Source organism: Dipodomys merriami, unplaced genomic scaffold, assembly GCF_024711535.1.
Source record: "Dipodomys merriami isolate MVZ:Mamm:240054 unplaced genomic scaffold, mDipMer1.0.p SCAF_464, whole genome shotgun sequence".
NCBI lineage: Eukaryota > Metazoa > Chordata > Mammalia > Rodentia > Heteromyidae > Dipodomys > Dipodomys merriami.
The window spans coordinates 455,071-475,035 of NW_027206029.1; the positions used below are offsets into that span (position 1 = coordinate 455,071).

At 39.9% G+C, this 19,965-nt stretch overlaps 1 protein-coding gene across 1 annotated transcript in view; it reads left to right on the top strand.

Moving 5' to 3' along the window:
- Positions 1–19,965, top strand: part of LOC138808649 (VWFA and cache domain-containing protein 1-like) — a 228,165-nt gene that overhangs the window by 13,943 nt on the left and 194,257 nt on the right. The gene's annotated exons all lie outside the window — the stretch shown is intronic.

A 19,965-nucleotide genomic window follows, 5' to 3' on the forward strand; every position in this document is an offset into this window, starting at 1 on the left:
AATCCAAGTGTGTCATAAAGCAATTTAGAATCATTTCAGCTGTGGCAGAGCTGATAAGATATATGTTAGGGGAACAACATAAACTGAGCCTTGTATATGATGGCCAACTTTCTTTCTTTCTTTCTTTCTTTCTTTCTTTCTTTCTTTCTTTCTTTCTTTCTTTCTTTCTTTCTTTCTTTCTTTCTCTTTCTTTCTTCTTTCTTTCCCTAATTCAAAAGAGAAATGGCCAGAAATTAATGATCCATGAATACATGGATTCATCAACTCCATTTATGAAATAACTAGCTTAAATTCATCTTCATGAATTTCCATGTCATCTAAGTGTGAAATAAAAGAATATTATGTAGGGAGAAAAATCACAGAGAAGCCATGAAAAGCCTGGGCAATTACTATGCTGAATATAACCATAAAACAAATATTTGAAGCATGTCATCTCTCTGATATAAAATGATACAGTATTTATAAAGGATTTGAGGTAATATTTAAGTCCATATTTATGAGCAAATATATATGTATACATATATACACACATATGTGTGTATATGTATTATTTTAAATTTTTTTCTCTGATCATTGAATGTATCTGAAAAATAAGAGGTGTTAGAAAGACCTATTGAGATTTTAATTTTTATTAGCCCTTTTTCGTTTTTCTGACAGTGGTAGGGATTGAATTTAAGACCTCATACTTGTTAGCCAGGTACTCTGCCTACTTGAGCCATTCCCCAATCCCTTGTAGCTTTAGTTTGTCTTTCAAATATGGTCTCATGCTTTCTTGCCTGGGTCCAGTCTTAGGTAATGATTCTCCTATCCCTGCCTGTTATGCTACCATGCCTGCCTGGACTGGGATTCTTATCCACCCTCGATCACTGGCTAACATATAAAGTTTCTTGAGACTTTTTTCTCCATTTGATTGCTCCCTGAACTCTGCCACATCATTGCCCTCCTTTCCTACTTCCATCTCCTCTTACTGATCATCTTTCTCTAAAGTTAGTGCCTTGTGTAGCAAGCCAGAGACAGGAGGTCTTGAACTAGGTTGGGGGTTGTGTTTTGCTTGCTATGTCTTTTCGGAATGAAGGATGCCTGAATGAATGGTCACTGCAAGAGAGAGAGAGTCATATATTTTTTATTGTTTGTTCTGTATGTGTGGGTAGGGTGGGGAGGGGAGGTGCTTTAATCTTGGGCTATTTGACCTAAAGTTGACTTAACAAGCCCTTCTATGAAGTGAGGAAATTTGTTTTTCCTGTAGTCTTGGGGAGAGGTATCTAAACCATGTGCTAATTATAAGCCCATAATACCTGTTATAGATGTTTCAACTTGGAGACCCTGGAGATAGCACAAATTCAAATAATCTTAAAAAGGAGACCTGGGCCTGAGGCATAGCCCAAGTGGTAGAGTGGTTGCCTAGCAAGCTGAGGCTCTGGGTTCAGTCTTTAGTACTAAGGGAGGTGGGGAACCTGGAAGATATTATTTGCGTGGGTGTCTATTCAGATAACAAAGGTGGACAGAGTTGCAAGTAGTAAAGCATGATAGAGATGAGTTATTAGAGTATGAATTCCTGCTGGTGATAGCCCTTCTTATTCATCTATGTAGTCTTTATGTAGTTTGTACCATCTGGAGCACATCATGAGAACTCAGAAAAAGTCTAGATCACAAAAACTACCCAGTTAACCTTTAAATAACACATTTTGTAACTTTCTAATAATTACTATTGCAAATTAGCTTTTGCTGCTTTGTGGACTTAATCTAAAATGTTTGGGGTCTCTACTTGCTACAAAAAAATTGAAATGTTGCAGATAAGTGGACTACCTAATATAATATCAAGCATTCAGGACTCCTAAGTGGGCATTAGTTGTATCTGATGTATAACTGATTCATGGTAGAGAAAGTTAGGCTTTAAGTTGCTTTATCCTAAAGTTAGAATTCATGTTATATTATTTAACAAAGATTTTTGAGCTCATATTGTATATCAGACCTATGCTTGGCCTTGAGTTTAAGTTAATTTGAAAGAACAACCGGGCACCCATGGCTCATGCCTATAATCCTAGCTATTCAGAAGGCTGAGATCTGAGGATTGTGCCTCAAAGCTAGCCCAGGAAGGAACATTCATGAGACTCTTATCTCCAGTTAACTACCAGAAAACCGGAATAGGTGCTGTTCTCATGTGTAGAGCACCAGCCTTGAACTGAAGAGCTCAGGAACAGTACCCAGGCCCAGAGTTCAAGACTCACGACCAACAAAGAAAGAAAGAGAGAAAGAAAGAGAAAAAGAGAGAGAGAAAGAGAGAGAGAAAGAGAGAGAGAGAGAGAGAGAAAGAAAGGAGCCTAAGATCTTTAATCTTAAGGAATATACAGCCTGCTAGTGAAATAGGCATTGAACAAATAATCATATCAATAAATGTAAATGATAAGTTTTGAGCAGTTTTGTGAAGGAACCACAGGGACTTTAGAAAGAATACCATTTATAAATGTAACTTAGGGATAGTATGTGTAAGTTAGTAGTAGAGCACTTACCTATAAAATAATGAGTTCTGCCAGGTACTGGTGGTTCATGTCTGTAATACCTACTAGCTCCTTAGTAGGCTGAGCTCTCAGGATCGTAGCCAGCCCATGCAGAAGAGCCTGTGACACTCTTATCTCCAAGGAACTACCAAAAAGCCAGAAATGGAGCTGTCGCTCATTGGTAGAGTGCTAGCCTTGAACAAAAATGCATAAGTATATAGTGTTCAGATTCTGAGTTCAAGCCCCACGACTGGCATGCAGACACACACACACACCCACACACACCCACACCCACCCCCCCCCACACGAAGAACAAGAAGGTCTTGTGGGGAGTTGAAAGTAAGTGATGACTTGGGCAGGTCTGTGGGGAGGAGGGAAGGACACTGATGTGTTTGAGGGAAGGACACTGATGTGTTTGAATGGTTGACAGAAGGCAACAGAAGAATGGATAGGACTGCGATGGAGTCAATTTTATTCTGGCATGAAGAGGAAGGAAGCCATTGGAAGCTTTTAGACACGGGAGTAACCAGGTTGACTTCGCTTTAGAAACCTAGTTGCCTCAACACCCTCACTCTCATCACTTGGTTCTATTACTCATGCTGTTGGCTTATGTTCAGCCTGAAATAAAAGAAGTGCACTAATCCCAGTCCTCCACGGGACATCATACCCTGGAGCAGAGGATACCTCTCTCCCTCTCTGAAGGATGCTTTCCTTTGTCCTAATGGAACATTAGTGAAATATAGGGGGATAGGATCACATAGGTCCAATCAGGAGCTAATTCCGGAGCCTAGTTGCCTAGATCCCCTAGAGCTATGCTGACTCCACTCACATATTGTGATGCCGCATAATCCATTGATTTGGACAGAAGGGACACATCTCAAATGTCCACTTCAGTAATCACTGTCAGCTTTCCAGTGGCAATAGAATACAGGGACCAATTTGGACTGTTTTGACTATATCATATTTATGCTTGAATCCCCTCTCTTTAAATTTTTTTTACTTGATCACAAATTGTCCACAGTTTTCAAAAACCCAACTTATTATGATTGATTCAATTTAAGATTCTTTGACTTTCCAAGGCTGCTAGAGCAATAATGCGTTCAGCAGAAACCATAGTTTGCTTTTTGACTTTATTTAGGATATGGTTATGTGGCAGGGTACTTTGATGCTGGGCTCCCTGTCTATCATATCACTGTTAGGGTCACATGATTGCCCCTCTAATGTATTGACAGTGGATTTATTTAATATCATATTTTGTGTTTTATTTTCTTATATCTGTAAAATGCCTATTTATGGGTACACAACATATATTACTGTATGTTACATATAATAAAAACTGATACAATGTAATACTGTATATATTATTATAAAATTGACCTTGTGTTAGATGATTTTGCCCAACTGTAGGCTCAAAGTGTTCTGAGCTGTGTTAGGGAAGGCTAAACTAAGCTATGAGATTGAGTAAGCTCAGTGTATTAAATGCATTTCTGACATCATATTTTTGGTTTGTGATGGGTCTATGGGATGTGAGCCCTTTGTAAGTTGAGGAGCATGTGGACTTACTCAGCACCTGCTGTGCTATCTAATCTCAGGGGTAGCAGGAGGCAGGGCAAGTACGTGATGGTGCTAAGTCAACAGTGAGTATCTGGAACTGCCTAATCCATTTGCTTAGTGGAAGAATATAAATCAGTTAAGTACAATGGGAGATCCGACACTTCATATAGCATAATATAATTTTAATATTTTGTGAAATGATTGTGGTTTGGAATTGTCCAAGCTGTGAGTTTACATTTTATAAACATATTGCAGATGCATCATAATGGTAATTTGGAGACAGAATCGTGTGTGTGTGTGTGTGTGTGTGTGTGTGTGTGTGTGTGTGTGTGTGTGTGTGTGTGTGTGTGTGTTTGTGTTGTGTGTGTGTATGGTGGGGGTGGGTAATGTGTGTTGCACATCAGTCCTAAGACTTAAACTCAGGGCCTGAACTCTGTCCCTGAGCTGTTTTTTGCTGAAGGCTAGTATTCTACCATTGGAGCCACAGCCTCTTGAGTAGCTGGGATTATAGGTGTGAGCGTTTAGTGGCAGATAGTTTTATAACTCAGGGCCTGAACACTGTCTCTGAGCTCTTTTGCTCAAGACTAGCACTCTACTACTTTAATCCACAGTGCTACTTTTGGTTTTCTGGTGGATAATTGGAGGTAAGAGTCTTATGGACTTTCCTGCTCAGGCTGGCTTTGAACCATAATCGTCAGATCTCAGCCTCCTGAGTAGCTAGGATTACAGATGAGCCACTAGCACCATGCTCAAGTATACTTTTTTTGCCCCTCCCTCATGTCTTGTTTGGCTAAGCCTGTTTGTTCCTGGCTGATGTTTAGAAAAGTTTCAAGTAAGTTGAGTATAGTGGCTCATGTCTGTAAACCTAGCTACTTGGGAGGCAGAGATGGGGAAAATCACAGTTTTAGACCAGCCTAGGCAAAAAAATAGTTTGACTTCCCCTCAACTGGTGGCTGAACACACTGGTATGGCCTGTTACCCCAGCTATGGGAAAGCACAATGTTGGGTTCAGTGGCACATGCCTTCATCCCCAAGGAATTAAGGAAGCAAAACTGAGGACAGCCTCCCCAGCTGTACTGGGGAATAAAGTAAGACGCTAGTTTAAAAAAATAATGCAAACAGAAGCTGGAGGCTTGCTAGTAGAGGCCTGACAAACACAAGGCCCTGAGTTCAATACCAAGAACTACCACTGGAGCTGGCTGCTGGTGGCTCATGTTCATAATCCTAGCTACTCAGAAGGCTGAGCTCTAAGGATTGTGGTTCCAAGCTAGTCCAGGCAGGAAAGTCCATGAGACTCTTGGCTCCAATTAATTACAGAAAAAGCTGGATGTGCCACTGTGCATGAGGTGGTCGAGCACTGGCCTTGAACGAAAAGGAGTCCAGGCCAAGAGTTCAAGCCCCAGGACCAGCAAAGAGAGAGGGGGTGAGCAGGTGGGAGGAGGGAAGGGAGAGGGAAAAGAGGCAGGAAGAAGAGAAGGGGGAGGAGGAGAAAGAAAAATTACAAGTAGAACTGCTAGCTTAAAGTATGAATTTTAAACAGCTATGGCAGTTCATTCGGTTACTAAGTAATTGTTAATATATCTCCAAATAAACATAAATTCAAATTTCATTGGATTTTTTTTGTCAGTTGTGAGCTTTGAACTCAGAGCCTAGGTGTTGTTCCTGAGTTTCTTTGTGCTGAAGACTAGCTCTTTCTATCACTTGAGCCACAGTCCTACTTCCTCATTAGATTTTAATAAACAATTTTTGAGAAGTTTATGGCTCTCGAGACAAGTAGCATCTGGTTTAGATACTTATTAAAAATTTACTGGATAGGGAATCACATTATGACATAGTAAAATATAATCAAGGAAGTATGGCAGATATGCTTTCTGAGATTCTTCTAAAATGTTTCTTCTATTTGATGTGCTCAAAAGTTATTATAGGACTTGCATGTTAACACGGTAATTTCTTAATGAATATTTATTTGGTACTTTGGTTATTAATTATTGCCATAAAGATACACTGTTACTGTTTCCCAAAATACCTAACATTGAATGAAGAGGTGGAATATCTATAGATATAACTGTACTATTACTCCATCTTTCTTTTTTCTTTTTCTTTTTTTGTAAGTTGTGGGGCTTGAACTCATCACCTGGGCACTGTCCCTGAGCTAATTTGCTTAAGGCTAGTGCTCTGCCACTTGAGCCACAACACCACTTCCGATTTTCTGGATTTTATTGGAGATAAGAGTCTCATGGACTTTCTGGCCGGGCCTGGCTTTGAACCGTGATCTGATCCTCAGAGCTCAGCCTCCTGAGTAGCTAGGATTACAGGTGTGAGCCACTGGCGCTTGGCTACCACTTCCTATTTTCTTGTAGTTAATTGAAGAGTCGTATAAAGACTATCCTGCCCAAATTGGCTTTGAACTCTGATCCTCAGATCTCAGTCTCTTGAGTAGCTAGGATTACAGGCATGAGCCACCAGCACCTGGTTCCACCATTCTTTCAACACAGAGTTGTTAAGACCTGCCAAGCAGCATCCCTTATGCAGTGAATTGAGGAATATTTTTGCTTGGCATCTGCAGAGGGTTGATTCCCAAATCCCCTACAAAATTAAAACCCAAGGATACCCAAGTTCCTTATTTAAGGTGACACTGTGTTTGCATAGGACTAACAGACATCCTCTTAGCTACTTAATCTCATCCATCCACTTGTATAGTATAAACCTAGATCATCCATCCAACAACACTCAGCATTTACAATGTAAATAGTTACTAGGAAATAATGACAAGAAAAAAATTATGTATATTCAATAAAGATGCAGATTTTTTCACCCCCCCCAACGTTTTCTATCATTTGATTGAATCCACAGTTGTAAAACTTACTGTATCATCCATTTCTTTAGAATTCGACTTGCTTTTTATATTGGTCTTTCAGTTGTAGGACAAAATAAAAACTATATAGACAGACATTGGACTATTACTATTTTTATTATCACACTAGAATCCTGTAAATGCCTTTTTCTGCAGAGCACTGATAGCTCTGTAGAATACCTTGAAACTTGTACAAATGAATCTTGTGCTGAATCAAATTAACCAGGAAAATTAAATAAATAATGAAGCAAGTAATGCTCCATTTAAAATCTATTAATGCCTACCACTAGCCAGGCACTCTTGGGAATGCTGAAGATAAAGTAGTCATTAAACTCTGGGCCTGATTTCCTGGGTTGGGGTGAACTTTCTTCTGGGGAGATTGGGTGGTAAACAGGCTGGAGCAGCAGGGAACCAGGGTCAGGTGGTGGGGGTGGGGAGGGTGGGGATTATTTGTGTGAGGAGCTCAAGGCTGTTGCTTCCCAGGTTGGGATGGGTCATGTGCCCTGGAGAACTGATGTTGAGGAATTAACTCTTTTCAGACTAGTCTGCCCTAAATTGCACTTCTTATTTATGGCATTTTCAGATGACTCACAAGAGGTCTGTGAACAATTACTATGCTTTTCTCTTCTTCCTTGTGTGTCCTCTACTCTTCCTCTGTGGTTTTTGATTTCTTTTAGAGCTAAGCTGCCAGTTACCCTAAGACTTTCCCCATTACCCAGCCCCCATCTCTGCCCTTCCGGTAGGCATGCATGTGTCTTTTGAAGGAATGCTGCCTTCACACTAAAAGCTTTTTTTTTTTTTTTAAAGTAGTATAAAGCCCTTCCCTGATGGCAGGACATATGGACATTTCCAGCAACCCCAGTTTGCAAACACCTTGGCTTCCAATACTCATTTTTGTGAAGTTTGTTCTTAAGAACAACATTCACTTGCGGAGGTTGTAAAAACAAGACCCAGTTCTCAGGCCAAATCACAAAAGCCTGTTTAGAGAAACTTGGATTTTAATACCGGCTCTCTTCCTATTCTTCAGAGGCTTAGCTTCTTCAGGGTAGAAAACTAGAGAAGACTGGACATGGGTGGTTCATGCCTGTAATCCTAGAATTACAGGGAGAGTTTTACTCTCCCTGTAGAGGGAGATTTAAAAAAAAAATTGAGGTTACCCTGGGTACATAGTGAGTTCTGGGCCAGCCTGGGGGTTGGGCGTGGGGTAATACAAATAGATATAGTTGTTGTGGGTTTAAGAGAATATTGTTAGAAGGTTTGTGAGAATATTAAGCATGATACCCAGTGCCCGAGATTTCATTGTGAGCTTTTGCTTTATGTGAGGGCAAACATTCCTGGGTTTTCACACTTGATGTAATGATCCAGGGATGAAAAAGGAATAGGATGACTCTCCTATGTCATTAAGGCTGGAGAAAAAGGTATTATAACACAGGTAGCTACCATTTACTGAGCATTTACTATGCACTACATGCCATGCTAAGCACAGGTTAAGTACTGGCTATTATTGATTTACTCAGTCACCTTCTAGTGGACCAGCCTGGCCTCTGCTCACTGCTTACGTGTTTCCAGTTCTTTCTTCTTAGCTCTAGTCCATCATGAAGAATGACTATTACTTGGTGACATTTTTGGCTGTCACTTGACAACAGGTCTGACTGGGCCTGGAAATGTCTCCCTGTGATGTTATGACTTGAAAGATGGCGGGACCTTTTGATCCTAGCCCAGGGTTTGTTAGCTACAGGGGTTTTGTTAATAGAAAACACTCACTCACCTCTAGGGGGGGGGGGAGAAATTAAAGCACATACTTCCTTCTCTCTGACCTCTGAACTCTTGCCATTTACATCAAGTACTTGCTGGGAAAGACGACTAAATTAATAATCTGCCAGCCTCACTTTCAACTTGGCATTTTGTCCTCAAGTTGGTGTTTTTTCATCTAAGAAGATGCCTGCCCTTAGAGTTGGAGGGAAGGTGCAATCAGAAGCAACATTCTTTGGCCTTTCTATAACAATTAGAAAGTAAAGTGTGCAGTGACCAAGTGACTTAGCTTTTAGGGGCCTCAATTTTTTCTACCTGTATAATGGGGGTTTTATCTTAAGTGATTTGTGGTGGCAACCAAAGGAAGGATTATACACAAAAATACATGTGCTCCTATTATGTTTCTGAGTTATAACTTTTTTTTTTGCCAGTTGTGGGGTTTGAACTTGAGGCCTGGGTGCTGTCCCTGAGCTCCTTTTGCTCTAAGCTAGCACTCTGTCACTTGAACCACAGCACCACTTCTGGCTTTTTGGAGATGAGTCTCATGGACTTTCCCACCTGAGCTGGCTTTGAACTGTGATCCTCAGATCTCAGCCTCCTAATAGCTAGGATTATGAGTTAACTTTTTTTTACTCTCAGGAGAGGCTATTAACTTTACATACCAGAAGAATAAAATGCAGAGCAATATTTTCTCTTTCAAATGGTAAGAAGTAAAAGTCTTGCTCCTTAATTTCCAGTTTATATAAAAATTGAAAGTAACATCTAGAAAAACTTTGCTTAACTGTTACATAATCGATAGAGACCAGTATGATGTTATAATATTAATAATGCCTTGACTTTTTTAACCCTGCTTCAGGATTCAGACAGACAATGCTTTCAGTGGTTCAGATTGTTAATTCTTAATGTGTGAATGTCAAAGTTTTTCTATATGGTAACTCAACACAGTGGGAAATGAGTCCCTATTCTTCAAGGATTGGTCCCTCTTTGTTTCAAAAATTAATAGAAATGAGTAGCAAGACCCTATTTTGCTATATTAAAATGATATACAAACCTGGTGTGGTAATGAACACTTGTTAATCTCAGCAGTGGAAAAGTTGAGGAAGGAGGATTGTGAGTTTGAAGCCAGCCTGGGTTCAAGGGAAGTCTGGACAATGTAGTGACACCCATCTTAATAAATAAATGAAAAAATAATGAGTAATACACAGTGTGAACCATCTGATTTCTTTGAAAGATCTCTAAGTTTTCTTACATGGCTAAAGATAATTTGAAGCTCTGGATATTCATGAATTTGTGTGTGTGTGTGTGCATGCACGCGTGTACATGCGTGCATGTGTGTGCGTGCATGTTGCTTGTGTGAGTTTCATTAGAAGTTTGGACCAAAAGGTAAAGAAAAAAAGTTTTCTCTATTCCTCAACTTTCATCCTATGCCACATTAAAAAAGTAGCTACATTTTTATTGTTGTTGGTCATGGGGCTTGAACTCGGATTCTAGACCCTTTCCCTGAGCTTTTTCGCTCTTTCACTTTGAGCCACAGCTACACGGTAGTTTATTGGAGATAAGAGTCTCATGGACTTTCCTTCCTGGGCTGGCTTTGAACTGTGATCCTTAGATCTCAGCCTCCTGAGTAGCTAGGGTTACAGGCGTGAGCCATCAGCACTGGCCCGATAATTACTTCTTGGTCAAAATCTGTCTAGCTGTACTCTACTTGTTGTATCTGTAGAGTTACAGTAGGTATAAAGACAGTACCTGCTGCTGGACCTCCTGAGGATACTGCTCATATTATTACAAATGTGACCATCGGGACTATTTTTTTTTCTTAACTTGGTTTAAGGCTAGGGAGTCCTGGAAGACATGGTGATATGAAGAGAGCAGTGTTTATCCTTGAGGATTCCCCCTGGCATTGCCTTCTTTAGACAGTTGTCTGTTTTCTTCCACCTAAGTTTGCTTTGGATTCTGCTCCATGGTGACTCTTTTTGGACTCTGGACTTGCCCTTCTGTTCTCTCTGAATCCTCATCACTTTCAATAGGACCAAAATAGGCTTGTAGGAAGTGCAGAATGGTCAACAGAATAATGAATGAATGAATTAGGGAATGAAGCCTAGGGTTTACCTAATCTCTCTGGATCTCTTTCCTCACATCATCATCATCATCATCATCATCATCATCATCATCATCATCATCATCATCATCATCATCACTTCTTCCAGAGCTGTTACATCCCATGTGATGTCTCTGAAATCCCTTGGTGAATTTTGAAATAATGCACATATAAGAGTTTGAAAATACTTCTTGAGCAGCAATACAACTTCTTATTTTCTGTTTTCCATATCTAGACAACAATCGGACTGTGGGCCAGCTTGCTCTTATATAATTCATTCTTTGCCAGGAGGAAGCATACTTAGGCAAAGTGCTTCCTCATTCATTAAGCCAATGATCTCATATATGAGATATATGGTCGAGGCAGCTCAAATTGTGTGTTCTGGAAAAATGTATAATAAGTTTTGTTGGAAAAATTGCTTATGACATTTTGCACTTCCTATGACCATAGACATGGAAAGCAGTGTGAAAAGTTCATGTTATGGCTACAGGAAAGGGTTATACCTCTCTTCTTAAGACTTAAAAATTGGAAGGGATGTGGGCAAGGTGTTTGGGCCTATAACTGGACAGTATGAAAAAGCTAGCGTAAAGGTGCACCAGAGCAGATACCAGCGCCCTGCTGGCCACTCTGGCTGTACCTTCATTACCCCAGGAATTACCATGGAGCAAATCAGTTGCTCTGCTTCCAATTTATAATCCTCCCAGCCATACACCTTTTCTCCTTCTCTAAACATATTTTGTGGGGCTGATTTAGTGAGCTCTCCGTGGTCCTCATAAGCTCCTTAGAGAAGTGTATGCACATTAAGAGGACGTATTTAATAGACACAGTGTGCCTCTGTGAAAGAATGCTTTGTGTGAGGAGCCTTTGTGTATTTATCCATCTCACAGCAGTTTGTGGGGTGCTTCCCAAGTCTCCCAGACTCTGAATGGCAGGGCTGGGAAGGACCCTGCTCCTGGATAATGGAGAGGGAGAGTACTTGGGAGGGGGTAGGGTGGAGGCCAGCTTTGGAATGCAGAGACCACAGTATTGGCCTTCCTGAGCTGAACATCTAAACATTTTCTCTTCTTCTTACCCCCAGCTGTGGACTTTGCATTTTCAATGAGGGCTCTGCTGCCCTGAGCTCCGGTGAAAGTGGATCACTTTAAGCCTACAACAATGGTGCCTTCTGATCCTCTTAGTTAATGCTCTAGATAACTTTCTTTCAGACCAGGTAGAGGCTCATAATGTAGGATGGAGACTCTGGCTTTGTCCCATATGTCACACGAAGTTTCTCCTCTCCCCTAAATATCTTCCCCCACCCCCACCCCATCTTTCCCTTGATGTGGAAGAAATCTGTGTGTTCATCTATATGCGTAAGTGAAGCTGTGTCAGGGACATATCTTGTCCATGATAGGATTCACTTATCAAAGGTCGAAACTCTGTTTCCCAGCAACTTCCCCAAACTTTGTTACACTTTTTTTCCCCTTTAAATTTAATTTACAGGCTCCATGCTAGAATATTTACTGCCTGTTATCTTTCAGTGAAACCAGGGGATTTTATCCTTCCTATAATTGTTAGGGGAGTGGGGGGGGGGCTCTTATTATTTTATTTGCAAGACTTTAGTGCTCATACTTGGGATACCTTTTATGTACCAGGTATTATGCTAACTGTTCAGAGTTCTATTTTAAATGCAGACAGTTTCTAAAAGAACAAATGTTTTGTTTGGAAAGGCAGGAAGTAGAAGAGGTGGGTGGGATTCAAACCCAGGTCAACTTCTGCCTAAGCACTTACATTGATTATATTACCCAACTCAGCATAAACGAATTCCCATAGTATTTGCTGTCTGCTTAAATCTTCTTTCTTTGTGTAGGAGGCTCTGGAGAATATGGTCATGACTTATGGGAGGAACTGGTATTAGTAAGGCTCAGTCAACAGGAAATACATTACAGTTCCAGAGGAAGAAGACACATTTGCTTAGTTCATTCCTCTGCTCTGTGAAGGCAGAGGTGGACCTTGCTCTATCCTTTTTCCTTAGGGAAAATGAAATGCATGTAAAAGTCATTGGAAAACTGGAAGTAAATGTGTATGGTAAGAGTTATTATCATTATTTTTGGAGGAAAAGAAAAGAAAAAGAAAACAAAACAGGGGAGAAAGTCTTCAAACAATGCTATATTCCAATCTTGGGTAAGTTTGATTGTATTCTGAAGTTCTTTCCTGATTCGTTAGGGAGAGTTTTCTTCTCTATGTACTTGAAATTTATTTCTTCTTGCCCTGCTCTGTTGAAACATATAAAGTGGCTACTTTGGTTGCTCACTGGATCTCTTCATTATAATTGAGAGATGTTAATTTTTTCTTTATCTTCCAAGAGATTTACAATATACATACAAAAGGGCATGTCCCCATGTCCTTGATCTGTCTGCCAGGATTGAGGTTGGTGGAGATTGGAAGAGAGATGGAAAAAATACTCATGATCAGAAAAGGAAAGCAATACAGTGCTCTTCTGATTTAACTCTGCACCAAGAGAATTGCCTTCTTTTTGATCCCTTTTGAATCTGTGTCAATGTAATGAGTTTTCAAAGGGCCCCTAGTACTAACATCCTCAAATTCTTCAGATCAGCCTATTTATTCCATCTCCACATTTCCCTCTACAACCTTTATACTTCTATCTCCTTTTTTATTCATTTCTTCTTGGGTTTGTTCTTACAAGGAAATCGAACAAAATTTGCAAAGTCCAATTCATTTCTTTAGAAAAAAAACAAACATGTAAAGACTTGTCATCCTTTCTGTTGGCTGCGACTTTGGTAGCTGTGTTTTAGTTTTACGATAATATACTTAAATAGCTTTGAATGTACTGCCAAAGGCAAGAGGGCACTTAGAAAACCTTTGCGTTTATAATGATTTGTTTGCCAATCTGGCTGAGGTCCCAGGCAGTGCATCCTAGAACATGGGTGGTGTTGAAAGCAACTTGATGTTTAATGCTTGTTTGAACCCTAAGCTTGAGAAGGAACCTTTGAAATATGTGGGATAGTTCACTATGCTAATAAGCTCAAGATTTCATAAAAGATGTCAAAATTGTGAAAAATAGTCCACCTTCTTCTTACTGAAAATATTTTGATTGCTTTTTTTAAAGGAAAGCTTATTGGTTGTAATCGTATTTAAGTTTAGCCTAAGAGATAGTATGCAAGAGAGTAGAGAAAAATCTAATAGTCATTGAAGTAGACAATCATCTACATGTGGCTCATCCCTTAATCTTCTCCTGAATCTACTTGACACCTTTTCTGGTCTAATTTTCTAAGGCTATGTGCTAACTCATATTTCCTCTGTCTTTTTGTAGTCAATGACATCAAATTTAGGATGCTTGTTGTACTTGTAAACTATAGTGGGTGGTAGAGTGAGACTTCTCTTTCTCCTAACGAGAGTTTTAATAACAGAGATGGTGCACTGGGAATTGAAAACAAGAATCAGAGATGTAACTTAAGTCAAAATCTCTTCCAGTGGAGCCAAACTGGGAAAGCTTTATTTATGGGTCAATTTATGGGTCAGTGAAATCAGATGCTAAAGTCTGACTACTTCTGTACAGGATAGCCATGCTTGGAAGCCCAATTTCCTCAAAACCTAAATTTTCCTTAGAAGTTGCCTTATGGGGCGGGGGGAGGGGGGGGGGAGGGGGAGAAGCTTTGCTTAAGTGGCTTCCTGTCCTGAAGGTTTCCATGGAGAGGACATTTTCAAGATTAAAGGACTCTAGCTGTCATTTTGAAGCTGAAGGGCCTTAAGATTTATGTTTCAAAGCTAGATGGGAATTTAGTCCTCCCCCCCACCCCCAGCCCTTGGTTCATTCATGTGTTTATTTGGGAAAATTTACTTTTTCTTTCAAAAATTCTGAGAATTGAGACATAATCAGCCTCATTAGCTATCAGATTTATTAGCTTGCAGGAAAGAAAAAGAAAGAGAAATAGTCTGTTGGTTTTCCTAGTGTGTCTACTTCCAAATGAAAGCAGAGCTTTTTTTCTTTCTAGTATTTTGATCAGCCATTTTCTGTCTACCTACTATGTGCTTCCTAGTGCTCTGGGAAACCTGGGGTTGACAAAGAAAGAGGAATACACCCTGCATCTGGCTCACTGTCATAATGGATTGCGGAATCTAAAGGACCTTCCTTGTTTTGGCATTTTACTTGCAATTAATCATAGGCAGTCATAGTTGGCAAAGAAAGTAGGGAAGGACAGAGAAAGACCCTTAGACAGGAAGAATGAAGATTTTTCACAGTCAGGTGAGGTTAATCTGATAGATATAGGCATTGAGGCTATTTGGGGTTGTAGTTCAGGAAAAGTACCTATGTAGGAGCGCCAAAATTGGCAGACATCAGGCCTTGATTTATCCTCCTCCTTATTTGTGCAGTCTCTATTCCTAGTAAATGAGTCAGCCATGGGGAGCAAATAACCAAAACAGCTGCCCATTTCAGTAGCAAAGAGCTAGGGTGAATTTACCAGGAGACCAAGGATGAGTATGGGTTGGAAAAACTCTGCAGATATGGAGGTAGGTATCAGAGAGAAAGCAGAGATGACTCACAAGAAACAAGTATAAAGCTATAGATGTAGACAGATAGATTGATATAGATACAGAGATCAGAATTTGTTATTTTATTTTCTGTAGTACTGGCCTTGAATTCAGGGCTTTGTGCTTGTTAAGCAGATGCTCTGCCACTCGGGCTATACCCTCAGCTCAATTAGTACAGCTTTTGAAATCGTGGGATGCATGGTGCTCAAGACTAGCATAGGGCTCAGTTCCCTTGCATGGAAACTATTTCTCACCATGTTTTCTCATTATTTGCAACTGAAATACTCTGCTCATAAAACTTTCAATTTCAACCAGTATTTGAATGGTTATTTCTATAGAAGTTCTTTGCTAAGAAATACTTACTGAGATTTCCAGAGTTTACAGACTCTTTCTTTTTGTGTGGGAAGGTACCTTCAGGGCTGATTTCATGTTTTAAATAAAAGGAACCTGAAGCACAAAACAATATGGCTTTTTGCCCATATTTGCTGAAAAGTAATTGGTGATGGGGCCTAAATGAAAGGCTCTGTCTCTTGGCATTGAATTCAGTGGCACTTCTATCCCATAATTCGAACTCTCAGTATTTGAAATGCAAGGCAATGCTTGGTTCCAGGCTTCAACTTCTTGGCTCTCAAGTCTGGTCTACAAGTTTATCACTTCTTTTTGAATACTCTCTTCATTCTCTGGTCTCTTGTTTCCCTGTCAGGATTGAAAACCACAGCTCAGTTATCTCCTCTCTAAGAACCTTGAGGAGGTTGTTGGCTATCATGTGGGGCTGGTTAGACAGTTCTACACCACAAGATGAAACAGTAGCTTATATTGATCATCCCATCCAGTTCTAGCTTGTACAAATGGAGGGATATACCTGAAAAAGTTTGACTCTTGTATGACTCAGCCTTTAGGGGTGAAATGAATGGATTTGGGCCATGTACTCCTAAAAGCAATACTGACCAGCTGAGAGCTGAACCTTACTTCATAGCAGCAATCTCCATGAGTCTTCCTGTCTCATGACAAAATTCTATGAGCAGAGTATTGCTTGGCTTTGTACAACTGTTGGTCAACTTTGTTCAGACTAAGTGCCAGTTAGGATGGCAAATGACCGACCAGTCCCCTGTTATGTGCTGATTATTGTCAGTTTTCTTATCTACAGCCTTGAAGACACCTAAGCGTCCATAAAATTGCATTCCAAAAACCTGAACAATAGTCTTCCTTAGTTGGTTTTCATCATACTCAAAATATTGGTGAGAACACAAAGTGAGTGACAGAAACCTACTACTGACAAAAAGGAAGCCAGATACACCACATACACTGCAGGACACTCCCAACTCTACGGAGCCTAGCAGAATCTTTTGTCTGAAAGTTTGTAAGCTGTTAATCAGAAGAGGCTAAAACTTTGGTAGTTCTTTTTAGTATTCACAGAATTCAGGGAGTCCATGAACTTGAGGTAGAAGCAAAACTATAACAAACTAAGTGAAATTTACCAGTTCTTTTTTGTAGATAGCACAATGATATTAGCAGTGCCTGGGATTTTTATCACTAACAACTTGAAATGAAAAAATTCTCACTACTTTGAAATTACAGTAGTTATTAGACCAGTTTAACTATATTCATAAAGAAGCATGCATTACTATATCGTAACTTAAAATACTTTATAGTTTGTGTTCCTTACCACCCTCAGTCCTCTATTTTATGCCTTCAAACACACAGTGATGAGAAAGGATTCATGCACTTCCCCTTCATTGCCCCTGAGTTCTGTAGCATACCCAAAGCTAGAAACTCTCCTGTTCACACCTGTAATCCTAGCTACTTAGAAGGCAGAGTTCTGAGGATCAAGGTTTGATCCAGCTTGGACAGCAAAGTCTATAAGACTTTATTTCTCCACAAACCACCCACTAGCAAAATACAGAAGTGGAGGCATGACTGAAGTAGCAGAGTGCCAGCCAAGTGAGCTAGCCACATGAGCAAGCTCAAGGCCCTGAGCTCAAACCCCAGTACCAATTAAAACAAGACAAATTAAAACAAAAATCCCGGCAACTCTATAGCTCTTTGTTGGACAGTGATATCTTCTAAGAATTGCTGTGGTTGGCCTCTGTTTGGAGATGTTAGCATCTCACATGTGACTTCTAGTTTTGCCTCCAGAGGGCAAGAGAGGTTTAGAGAACTCTCCCATTTTCTGGTAGGCTTTGGTTGCTATACCAGTAATCACTTCTACTCACAACCTATTGGTTATAGTAGGTCACCTGATCCTGTTTATCTGAAAGTGAGGTGGGTAGATGGGGAATACTTGGGAAGTCTGGTAAGCAGCAGCCATATTTGTTACACAGTGTCATGTTGTTCAAGGTAACAAGTGTTCAGCACCTTTCTTCAATATCAAAGGTGCCCAATAAATACATCATTCTAAATAATATCTTTGAGTGGGTGGATAAACAAAGGAAACTCCAGAAATAATCTTTCGTATAATCCAATAGTGATGTTCATATATTAATTTGCCTCTTGCCATGCAACTAGTATGAGATTACTAATCTTCTTCCATAATTGAACAAATGAAGGTACTCTCTTTCCTCCTGCTGCATAATAAACAAAGAGCATAGTGCAGTGAGCTCATTACCATTGCATTTTCTGGGAAAGAAATTAAAAAGAAAGGGTGAGTTACAGCCAGGATATAAAAATGGTCTTACTGCCCTGGCTACATTTCTTGCCTCTTTTCTAGTTCACAACCTCTCCTCCTAGCAGCTCTATCCTTGTTTTATTTAATGTTTCTCTTGGGAAAAACCCAACTCTGCTCATCATGACCAGAGGCCTTCCAGTCTGTTTGTAGATGGACTCTTGGATTTATTTTAGTCTAGGGTTCACTACTGCTTTGAACTGATTTATGCCTTTCTGTGTTGATGCCTTTAGCAGTTAATTCCATATCTTAACTACTTTTTCTGTAAGAAAATAGTGTCTGAGTAGCTTCCAGAAATTACTTCTACTTCAGGTGTTTTGTGCACATAAAGACAAAACCATAGTAAGAATTATGTAAACACTGTGAAAATATTGCCTTGGAAATCGTATCTGGCTCCTAAATTGGGGACTTTGCTTCTGCAAGGTGTTAGAAGGATGGATAGTCTCTTTCACTTGATTTCTGATGAAAAAGCAAGAGTGGTTTCCAGTTAGAAATCATCAGCTTCATCATATGTCTCCTTAAACAGAGCCATAAGCCATAAAGGCATAAGTATAGTGTTGAGAGGAGGTCAGCTTGTGGCTAGGAGAGAAGTTGAGGACAAGCTTGGCCCTGGTTAAATAAACACTGACTTTATGATAAAAAGGCATAGAACTCAAGGTGCCATTGATAAGAGGTGGCCTTTTCTTTCGCATTGCTACTACATAGAAGTTTTCCTAACAATAAGTTTGGATATAAATAGTGTAAGTTTCTGCTTACTTTCTATGTAGTATTTTAAGGTTATTTGTCCTTGGATGTTTCCCAAGTTGTTTTGCTTTTGAAAGCTAAGAAACAGAAGCAACACTGATTTTTTTTCCCCTAGTTTTGAATAGAGAAGATACATCACAACCTAAGAACAGTAATACTCGGAGATGCTTTTCTCACAATGGAGCTGTGAACCTATCCTGTAATGTGCGTTTCAAGGCTGTCTTATTTGAACAAATCCTCCTGAGCTCTAAAATTGATTTGTTATATGGCTTTCCCTTTTTGCCAACAATTATTTAGACAGGACTGTAATGTATTCAGCACTGGTTTAGTTCTTTATTGTCCTGCCTGGTACTCTGTTTCTATCCTTAATGTACATTGGTGTGTATTAGATCACTAAGGGGCTCATTATTACTGAATTCCAGCCAGGATTTCCTTTCCTAAACACAGGTGCCTGCCTGGTGCTTGTAGGCTTTTTAAAGTGTCCCTCCCTCCCGCTCCGTGTGTGTGTGTGTGTGTGTGTGTGTGTGTGTGTGTGTGTGTGTGTGCGCGTGTGTGTGTGTGTGTTGCAGAGAATAGGTATAGTGTGAAATATTTTCAATTAAAGTCTTTGGTTTCTAATATATATTGTGTATATATATATATATATGAGAGAGAGAGAAGTGGGGGGTGAGGTGGAACACATTTTTCATTTGAAAAGGAAAATACAGGCTCTGTCTAATCAATATTGGGATGAAGCCAGGCACTAGCTCAAGCCTATTAAAATGCTAGTTGTAATCTGAGGATCAAAGTTCAAAGCTAGCCAGTGCAGAGAAGCCTGTGAGATGCTTATCTTCAACGAACCAGCAAAAATCCAGGAGTAGACCTGTAGCTGAAGTGGTAGAGTGCTAGCCATGAGCAAACAAAAAGCTAAGAGAGAACACCAGGCCCTGAATTCAAGCTCCAGTACTGCCCTTCCCTCCCCTCCTTCTGCTACACATACCATGGGATTACCTAGAATAGGCAAGGAGAGGTTGTGGTTTTGTTGTAAGTAGAAGAGCATGAATAAAGTTAACTGCCATTGTATTTCCCAAAACCTAGTGACAGCCTTAAAACTGACCACTTAAATATGGAAGTTGAACTGGAACAAAAAAAAGCTTGATTTATTACATCAAAGTACCTTTCTTTTCCCATTTTAGGTGTACTGATGATCTCGCTGTGTCCCCTGGTGTTGGTGGGAAAACTTGGTCAAAAAGGATAATTACTTTTTTATTTAGTTGCATGCTCTTCAAAA